At 30.8% G+C, this 11,164-nt stretch overlaps 1 long non-coding RNA gene across 1 annotated transcript; it reads right to left on the bottom strand.

Annotated features, from left to right (window-relative positions):
* Positions 1-10,242: 10,242 nt before the first annotated feature.
* Positions 10,243-10,584, bottom strand: LOC139907667 (uncharacterized). The gene is made up of 2 exons (XR_011784396.1): positions 10,454-10,584; positions 10,243-10,397 (listed from the first exon to the last, which is right to left on the bottom strand). It is a non-coding gene; the product is annotated as an uncharacterized lncRNA (long non-coding RNA).
* Positions 10,585-11,164: the final 580 nt, after the last annotated feature.

Below are 11,164 nucleotides of genomic sequence, written 5' to 3'. Positions count from 1 at the left end.
ATAGTTTCAAGTTCTTCATTATATTCAGTCTCCTTCCTTGGCTTACGGCATACAATCTTCCCGTATTTTTTTGCTTCTTCAGATTCAAATATTGCTTCTTTTTTTATTAAGTTCCTTTAATTGGTTCGATAGAGTTACACTGATTAAGTATAAGTAAACATTTTAGTATAACAATTACTCCATCTAGCCTAGGAATCTTTTGGTGAAATCCATATTCATAAAGATATTTCTTTCTCTAGGAATCACTAGTGCCCGAACGTGCACACATCAAGTTCAAGAGAATAACTCCCGAGCGTGCTGTCCATGAACTAACTTTTTTCCTCCATGTTAAATAATAGATGGGAAATTCTTCATATCATAAAATTGACAAAGACTTGGTTTTTTTTTTTTAAATAGACTTCTTCACCAAGCAGTTAGTTTAATTAATAATTAACTTTAGTATCAAAATGTAAGTAAGAGTCTTTAATGAAGATAAGCTGTTTTTTATTCTATGAATATCATTTTTTTAAATTACGATTGAAAAAGTCTAATACACCCGCTTGACCCACCCGTGCTGTCAAATTGGTGTACTTGACTTTTTTTTACTGGAAATTTTTCAGATTATATTTCAATTATAAATAAATCATTCTTTTGTTAAATTCATTGCTATGACATGTAATGGACATATTAAATTTTTTAAAAGTTACCCTAATTTCTTGGAACAAGCCTTTAAAGGCAAATATACATCTATTATATCCCACACAACCTATTTAATATATTTGGAATAGATTTTTTAACATGGACTTTAATTAGTTTCTGGTCACCTCGACAAAAAAAAAGTTGATCCATATATTACCTAAGACAGACAAAATCAGTTTGCTAATTGTAAACGATTAAATTTTGAGCATTAGCTTAAAAACTACTTTAGTATAGAAAAAAAGCCCAAAAAAACTCGTGACCGAACGAAAAAATTTGTTCTTTTAACAAGTCTCAATATCATTATTTATCTCCCCATCCCCAGGTCTATAGAACCTATATGAATTACGGTAAATAGGACTTGTAATACATAATAATTTTCTAATATTTAATGTCGATAAAAACAAGGATCTACTAAGAATGAGCTCCCTATGTGTTGAATAATTAATTATGTTTAACCTTGTCATCATGATTTAGAAATTGAATTCTTTTTTTTTTGAAAACGAAGATGAAGATTAAGGAATATATAATCTTATTCCAAATGAACATTATTATATATCCTTGTTAAAGTAAAATAACGATAAAAAAGCAAAACAAAAAAAAGGTTGTCTAATCCTCTACATAAGTTTATTTCCCCCAAATAAACCTTTTTACAATTATTTTTTGCTGAGTCCTATTGTATCTATCTATACAAAACGTACAATAAAAACACAAAGGTAATATTTTAGAAAAATAGCTGATTTCAGCAAATTGAATTAAATCCTCAATTGATTGAAATTACACTAGCCCTGTATTGCTCTTCTATTCGTCTTCACTTTTTATCTCAAATAAGAAAGAAAATTACCTTCTTCTTCCCCCTTCTACCTCTTTATAGTTTCCATGCTCAATTACACGACATAATTGACCATATACCTACGTACATACATTCATACAGAGTGCGTTAGCTAAAATGTCTTATTAAATTGTTTGATATTGGGCAACCAAAATATAATATGTTTATACTTAAATAAGCTTGATTTACAAAGCTTTGTTTTCGAAAGTTTGATTAAAATTTTGACAGTTGAAAAGGAGTGAGCAGCATCGACAAATACATGATCCTCTGTACACAAATTAAAGTGGGTTACCACATCTACGAGGGTGGTCTGAAAAGTCCCCTACCTCAAGGTGAGGATGGCAGCAATTGTCAACAAAACACGGCATCTTACAGAGAAGGTGGCATTACTGGTAAAAGGCTGAAGAGTTGCCAGGATATTATGTTGTAGAGTAAAATAAATAAATCAGAAACAATGTAATGTTTCTTTGATGGGACGGAAAATTTTCTGACCAGCCTCATATAATAATCAGTGACTCATAACATATATCCTACCGGTATCTAAAAATAACAGAAACTGAAAAAAAACAACATGGTCAATTACAATTTGAAGAATGTTTGGGAGGGGAGCAGCTCAGCTGTCGTGCTGTCGTGAAGCAGCTGTTAGAAGAAAGGAATAAACACGAATTCCACTACGTATATATCAAGGGTATAATATAAAATGGAGTTACTCCGAGGTCGATCTTCAATAGTAGTCCGAGTTCAACAAGGACTTTTACTTTTAACTCCTGTTTCTCTGTGTCTTCCATGATCATACGCATTAGTTATTACCTTTACTTAATTAGATGTTCTCTTCGCAAGAATGTAATAATAATGGCAACAGCTTTACAAAAATAAAATATCAAGATCAAATTACCACCACTCCCACTCTCTAGGACATGTTTTGTACAGTCCTATCTCTTATGCGTGTAAACGCCATTTATATTTTAACACTTTGCATATTATAATCTTCCAGCTTCAACATCTCTCCTTCTCAAAATAAGAAGGTTCTTTGATGTAAAAATTTCTTATTTGGGAGATGACAAGAGAGTTTGAGAAGATAAAATGCCACCTTAGTAATTTTTGTGCCTTAGAAATAAAATGAATCAAGGTATTTTCACTCTTACAAACAAAACATATTTTGAATAAAAACCCAATTTTATTTTGATAATGAGAGCTGTTGAGGTTTGAAGATTATAATGTATAATTATTATACAAAAAAAAAATTTTCTATACACGTATACATTTACATGCATGGTAGAAGGGGTAATAAAACTTAAGAGTTAAAAGGACATTAGAACAGCTGGGGATGGCAAAATGAAATCCCTGGGTTCCTTAGCAATAAATAAATAAAATACTTACTTTGTTAGGATTTAGCTGCAATTTTTTGATTTGTTTACTTAATCAATGATGTGCTCTAACTTCACTCCAAATTAAATATATATAGATTGTATAAATAACGTACAAATTACGTGTTAAATATAGAGTTAGGTAATCAAATCAGACATTTTCGCCTACACACCCTGTAAATATATTTTGTACCTATAAAACGTTATTGACATAATGTTAGGTAGTTGAGGAAAGAAAAGAAGAAATATATATATGTATATGAGTGTGTTACTTGCTATGTGGTTATAGCAAAATAATAATAAAAATGTGTCATTTATCTTGACAACCTCTCGTCTAAGTAGAGTGCTAATGACAGCTTTCTCTTTAAATATATACACATTTCTTTCATATACTAAATGTGTATATACATATGTATGTAGAGTCTTGTTCATATATTATAATAATCAAAAGACATATTAATGATGTAATGAAAGAAAGTCGAACAACTCTATATATGTGGCCCGTCAATATTTAAGCAAGCTAAAATGATTTTACTTTATTTATACTAAATCAGGTCAAATCCATTAGAAAAAAATTACAGAAAATTAAAAAAAATCATCGACTCTCTTCGACTTCATTCAATTCCTCAATTCAAAAATCAGTTAAAATATTTGGCTAATTGCAAATTCAACTATGAATTATGTGCCCATGATAAGGTTTAAGTACATATATAGGTTACTATACTGTTATTAGTCCTAAGTATAAAGTACAGGATTATACTTTATCGTCAAAAATTATAAAAATAAGAACAAATTTATTATATAAAAAAACTACAGATTCAATTGCGGTAGAAGGTTTCATACTGCAGTGTGGACAGAAAAATTGGCCCATGTTGTCATAGACCGAGTCTGAATACCTTTGTAGATGTTTATAAAGATTATAAGTATTGATATAAAGAAACATTATCCATATAGACTTCAAATAGATTCCTAGGTCAGATGGATTAAATGTAATTCTATAATGTTTACTTATATAACCATCAAAACAAAATCAAGCTTGAATAATATTTCTCCAAATTTTGGATTATATCTGTGTTCTTGACCGAATAGCTAATTCAATAATGCATCATGACGGCTAAGCTGCTCTGCTTTAGAACATTCTTTAAATTACCAGGGTGAACAGGTTAATTTTAACTGTGGTTCTTTTAATATACCCACATTGGTTTTTATTTGAATCTCTGGTTCTGACTCTACTGGTATACTGTACATAATATGAAATTGATACTAGAATTTTCAGCTTGTTTTGAGCAAAAAAATTCAGTTGTCAATATCACATTGGCATACCAGATGGGAAATTGAAACTTACAAACATGGAAAGAAAAAAGAAAATAGCCTGTCAATCTTTCATCATACATTTAACAAAAAAATGTATTTATATTTTTCTGGTACATAGACAATATTAAATTGATATATTCTATGATTTATTCATAGGCCCCCTTGATGGCGAAATCCTCTTACAAAAAGAATTGCAAGTGATTGTAGTTTGGGTCCATGGCAGTCCACTCCTCGTCGACAGAGACCTTTATGACTTCAACGTGTGGGTAACAGATGCTAAAGGCCTTTCTATCGATGCGCAGCCAAAAAGAAGAGTAGAGGGGATTGACATTCCGACTGAATGGTGGCCAAATTATCAAGTCCCAGAACACAATGTTGTTAGCTAAGAAGGTCTAAGTAATTTTCTAAGTCTGAGTGGGGGGCCCAACTTATTGAAAAACAACGTCGCTGTCGAGAAAAATTTGCCTGGATCCCAGGGGAGTAGGTTAGCTATGAAAACGTTAATTTACATGACCGCCCTGAGCCTGTAACTTTCAGGGAACCACATCAGGTGCACCATAATGTCGTTGGAGGTAACAATGTCACGTGACATGTATGATGCTCGGCGTTTGGTTGTGGTTACTGTTGGAAGGTTCTCATGGATTACCCAAAAGCTGACATAACAGTTTTTATAGCGATCGTAGATAGGATCAACATCAAAAGTCTTCTCGTCAGAGAAGAAGATTACTCTGCCTGGCGTTGCACCCTTCATGTTGTGAAGGAGTCCCTTGCAACGTTGAAAATGGGTCATCTGCTGGCGGTCTTGAGGGCATCTGCAAGATGATCAACTTTTTTTCCAAACGCTCCTTCTTTTCTAGGGTCTCGTTGTGTTTTAGCCTCTTTTAAACATTGTAGAAGGTTTTATCATCTATTCATGTCAGTCTCGCTACCTCTGCTGGAGTGTGACCCGTACGATGAAGAGTTGATGCCCTAAGTATTTCATTTTGTTGCTATGAAATTTCTCGTCCAATTTGTAGAGTTTAAAAAGCAACAGGTGTTTTAGATATATGGTCACCTCCACATTTAGATACAGTTGGGATTTGCTCACACAGAAGCTCTTAAATCAATATAATACAAGTGTGTAAGTTTAAATGTTCTACCTGGTACGCGGTGAGTATTGTAATAAACTGAATTTCCTATCAACGACATCTGTTCTCTTCTTACCTACTACAACTTTAAAACCGAAGAAAATAGAAAAGAAAAATTAAATACACATTTCTGCAAAAACAAAATCATCTCTCAAACAGAGTTTTCTTTCAAAAATAAAGAAAGAAACCATACTACATGATACCCTTACCACTTTTATTCGTTCCTTCTCTGTATTTTTTAATTAAGACTTTTGAAGAAAAGTAAACGACAAGATGTGGATAAGAGAAAAGAGAAGAAACACGCTGTTTTTATGACCAATTTCTTTTGCACAGGGTGTGAATTATGGTTTTATTTATCTATCTATCCAAAAGTAAGAAAGAACTACAATGTACTATGAACATACACACACATCTATTGTCTCTAATTAAAAGATGAATCCCTCTCATTTCGTGGTCTCCTTTCTTGTTTCTAGTTTGATTAGATTGTTTTGACCAAGAACTAACATTTATTCATTCAAAAGACATTGAAAGAAGGGGGGGGGGGAATGGTTCTATGAAGGGACTCTCTGATTAGATGTCCTTTCATGAAACAATAAATCTACTAATTGGTCCCTCTCTTGAAAAATAAAGTTTTTTCTCTTCTTTATTCTTGGACTTGATTATGAGGCACGCTTATCTTTGCCACATTTATATTTTGTTTTCTTTATTGTCATCAACAGTATCAAAAATACATACAACTTTGTTTTACTATTTTTTCTTCTTGTTACTAATATTTGTGTTCTCTCTCAGTTGATTTATATCAATTTGGTTGCTGCAAAAAAGCAAGAATAAAATAAATATTATATATGTCATAAATCTCTTTAAAATTTGTAAAAAAAAATCATATCAAAGAGAAAGCTGGGAGGAAAATGAACACACCCATCAACGCCATTAGTTTAAAAGTTATTATTTGTACATACAACAACACCAAATAATTTCTGAGGATGGGCAAAACGTAGATTAAATAACAGTTTCATGAGCACACTCACACGTTGTGTTTCAATGCATAGATTATCTCTCCTCAAGAACAAAGAATAAGATAAGGGGAGAAAATAAAAAGCTCATTACAAAATTCCCAACAACAAAAAACTTGCACGTCAAAAAAATGCTTAAGATTTGCAAATCTAAATACCTGTACTCAAATTTTATGTTCTTTTAAAGCATGAATAACTTGGGCGCTAAGCTACACAAACTCGTTACTCAATTATTTTTTATTTAATGTTTGAACATTTTAAACCCTTTTCTTTTTTAATATGTCAGGCTGATCTATAGCTACACACGCTCGTTGCTACATTGCTATGTGTTACATAACGCTGTTGCGCATTTCTAAAGGTGGGGTTGCTCATGTTCTTTTGTAGTTTGTACCTATGACCTCGTTACAGCTGCTTGTAGCTAATCTAATTGATAAATAATACTGAGAAAGTGCTCTTTAGTATGAAGGGAAATCTTGTGTTTATTCTTTCATCCTTTTTATTGGCCCAACTAAAATCTATTTTTAGAGTGAAATAGTTATAAAAGGAAAAAGAAGCCGAATGAAAATAATTAAGTAATAAATATCCGAAATATTGTTTGGGTTGATTTATTAAGAACAAAAGGTTATAATTGGCAAAAATAGAGATTAGGAATAAGAATGTTACATATTCTCTCTGTACAGTATTTCTTGTCTTAATTGATTCCTTGAGTGTGAATATGAAATTCCTTGATGATTAATGATATCATGTTTTTAGATTAACTATCAGTAAAAATTATATTATTGCAATTGTATATCTAACCTAGAAAATTGTCTTACAAGTCACATTAAGTTCAAGAAAATATATTATCTCGAGCACTTTGTTAATTAAACATTACACCAAGAAATGAAGTTTCCGTCAACATTACTTTCATATTTGCATTTATCATTGGGCAGGAAGTATATAAATATGTCTAAATATTGAGTGTATGACAACACTGGATTCCAAAATAATGAAAATGACCTAACTACGTATCAAATTTCAGTTCCTAAGAGTACCGATTCTGAAACAAAAAGTTTATTCATTTATATATATGAAGTGGTTGGAAAGGGAAACAAGGTTAAAACAGCTGACTGTTAGATCAGGGTTGACAGTATCCACAAATTTACAGTTAGTGGAATATTATCTAGACTTGTCAAGCATAATAATTTTTGCAATGTAATAAATAACGGAAATGACATGGAAAACCCATTTTGAATAATGTTTGAGAGGAGATCAACTTTTATTGTCATGGCCTTTTACTAAAGCAGCTGAAAGCAACTATGATTTGAAGGAAATCTGTACTCAGCTAGGACATAGAGAGAAATGGCCCTGTTTCAGATTTTCAATTTATTTCCAGTTTCACAAGGACTTTTTTTTTAATCCAAAACCAATCATTAGTATAACCCTCATTCTTTCATCAGTGCACCGAGTCGTGGTTACACTTTATATATCGATGTTCTTATATACATATATATACAGATTTGATATGTAATGAAACCTCCTTGAATCTCGATCTTTTAAGAAGGAGATGAAGAAAAAGAAGTCAAACACATTAAATGTGATACAAAAGTCTTGGATTTTCAAAATAGGATTTTCCTTTTTTAGGTACTTATTTTATTCTATATTATATTTTCTTACCTTACCATTTCTTAGATGAAAATTAAAGTTAATATAAATTCAGTTTGAGTGTTGTTACCTTCGTTTATCTCTGCGTATATAAAACGCCATAAAGATGATGATGGTAAGGATTTTGTTTCTTTCGATTTTTAACCATGTACCTAATTTGTATAGCCTATATATGTACATGAAAATCTTTTAATTCCACCACTTTAAAAAAGTAAAGTCTTATATAGATATTTAATACAAGTTTTTTTTTGTTTTTTTTTCAAAAAAGCCATTAAAAGGAAATCCTTTTTGTAAAAATGAAAATAAAATCAACATTGTTTAATAATTATAAAAAGAATTTGTCCTCTTTCTTTAATTAAAGTTATAGGTTAAAAGAACAAATTCATTAAAAAAATAAAAAGAAGTCAAGGATAAAATTACATTAGAGACAAGAATGTTAAAGAATAGGAAAAAAGGTCCCCCCCATTTATTTGGTTGTCCCTACGAATTTGTGTATATACAAACATCTTAATGAGTGGTTCTTTCGAATAAGCCCCCTTACTATAAAATATAATTAAAATTCAATGCTTAGAATACTCATAAAAAATGATGATTTAAAAAAAAAATATATATATTTTTTTTATCTATAATTTATTCAAAAAAATATATGTATAAAGAATAAATTACTGCCTTGAAAAAAAAAAATTCGATTCAAAATTATTTATTGTCTGAATGTTTATTTTTGCATCAAAAATAATAAATAATTTTAGATTATTATTTAGGAAATTTATCCGACCTCTTTAGATGTGCACTTTTTTTGTAAGATATCCCTCATTTTGATATGTATCAGTGCTTCCAATAAATACGTGATTTAAAAAAGTATACATAAGTGGTGTGTCAACATAAAAAAATATTGAACAAAATTAATCTAGTGAAAAAAAAATTACTTGTTTTTTACGTCATATGTAAAAGTTTTTTCATTAGAGACACTTCAATTTTTTTACCATTAGGGAAAAAACAACGCCATATTTCCTTTGACATTTAGAAACTTCATAAGTATACATTTCATGAAGGAGCGATATACACTTGATTAGACCTGGAAAATAATCTAAATTTATTATGAAATAACCGTTATCAGGGATAAATTATTTTCATTGCAAAATCATATTGAGTGATGAACCTCATTTTTTACTCAATGGCTTTGTTAATAAGCTAAATATGTGTTACTGGTCAGGAAGCAACATACAAATGCTCACCAATCATACCAAACTTCATGCTGGAGGGGCCATTGAGCCATATTTTTTCGTTGATCATGATAATTGCTACGTTAGTGCAATGTGAATTCGATTTTGCACCATGATAACTGATGTTTTTGGTCCCAATTCCAAAGTATAGACTCCGCAAACATTTGATTTCAACAAAACGGTGCCACTTGTTAGACAAAACAAACATTTCAGTCGATTTAGTGAAAAGCAAATTTGCTATTTTATTTCGAGAAATGGACCAGTTGATTGGCCGCCTCCATTGTGCGACTTAACGCCTTTACATTTCTTTGGGGGTAACGTGAAGTTATTGGTCTACACCAACAGGTTGGCGACGTAAGAAGAGCTAGAAGAAAATATCACACGCAAAACCGCTCTATTATTATTGTTATTTACGAAATTCCCATTAAGGAACATAAATTTAAATTATAAAAAAAGTCAATAAGAAACATAGTTTTCTAGTTATTTAAAAAAACATCAAAGTTTCCAAAGTAATTAAAAGGATGGAGTAACAATCCCCTTTATAAAATATGTAATATGTCCAGTTTAAAATTCCATTTTTTCCGTACAGCTTGCGATTGTTTTCTTTAAACCTGCAGGAAGAGGAGTCCAATTCCTTGTACAAGCGTAAATAATTGTTTGTGTTTTTGCAACTATTGCTTCGACTTTAAAATCATTCTCTCTTCTCAATTTAAGACGAATATTAACCAATATTCGAGTTATATTAATTATTGGTCATTATATTCTTCACCATGAACAATAGAGGTATCACTCGATCACAGAAATAAAATACGTTGAAAAAAGATTCTACCACTTCTTTACAGAAAAAGCATCCACGTTCCGTTCTATTTGACTTGCTGGTGTATATCTAGGATGTCACCAGCCTGTACCAAAACCACTTCTGTGACCATTTTTTCAAGGGGTGTAAGTGTATTGTTCTTGGATAGATTGGTTTTTCTTACATGTTAAGTTTCCTCCAGCGTTTTGCAACTAACAAGTTTGGCTATGATTTTATTTTTATTTTGACTATGTTTTTTTTCCTTTCTACGGTACAAATTTCAATAAAGAAGGTGATTAGCTGGCCTTGTTGTAGGAAATTAGCATCATAATCATGGGAGTGATCCCTGTTTGAAGACTCCAGTTTTCAATATTTCCTGAAAATTTCTTCAGCTCGCCTGTTGAAGCTAAGACATAATAATTTGTAATAAAATTAATGATAATTTAGGTGACGAATACGAACAAAATCCAGGGTCATAAAATAATTCTAGAATGTAATTGTGTTGACACACCACTTATTTTCCTCGCAACTATTGATGTGTACTTTCTATCCGAATTTTTTGCTAAATATCCATAATTTGATTTACATCGATGCTTCACAAAAATATGTAATTTAAAAAAAGTATATGTACAAAGGAAAAAAAGTTATTTTCAAAAATGCATGTATGCAAAATTTTTTTTTTTTACATGTCATTGATCTATTTGTTAAATGAACGCTCAAAAAATGATGCCTACACACTCAGTCTCTTTGAACAAAAAGAATTGTCATGATGCCAAAATGGGGCAAGAATGGGTTTGTATGTAGGTACTTATTGTCATTGTCATATAAACATGCGTCAACACAAAAGCTAGCTAGAATGATTTTCCACAAAATGAAGTATGGATTACATTATCATCCATTTATATGAAGAAAAAATATTCAGATTAATCCTTTCGAAATATCGTAAAATGCACAAAAGTACCCAAAATTGATTTTCACAATAGCAGAATGCAAAATAAATAAATGTTATTTCGAAAAGCCAGATCGGAGTCAAGATAAGTATTCTAATTTAAATAAAAATTAGAATGGTGGTCCACTGAAATTTGAATAATAACTAATTCAAAAACTAATAAAAGATGAGTGATTGAAATTATTTAATATTTTGAATTATTAAAGCATAATCAATTAGTACAA

Source organism: Lepeophtheirus salmonis, chromosome 2, assembly GCF_016086655.4.
Source record: "Lepeophtheirus salmonis chromosome 2, UVic_Lsal_1.4, whole genome shotgun sequence".
Lineage (NCBI taxonomy): Eukaryota > Metazoa > Arthropoda > Copepoda > Siphonostomatoida > Caligidae > Lepeophtheirus > Lepeophtheirus salmonis.
This window is presented reverse-complemented; position numbering and strand designations above follow the sequence as displayed.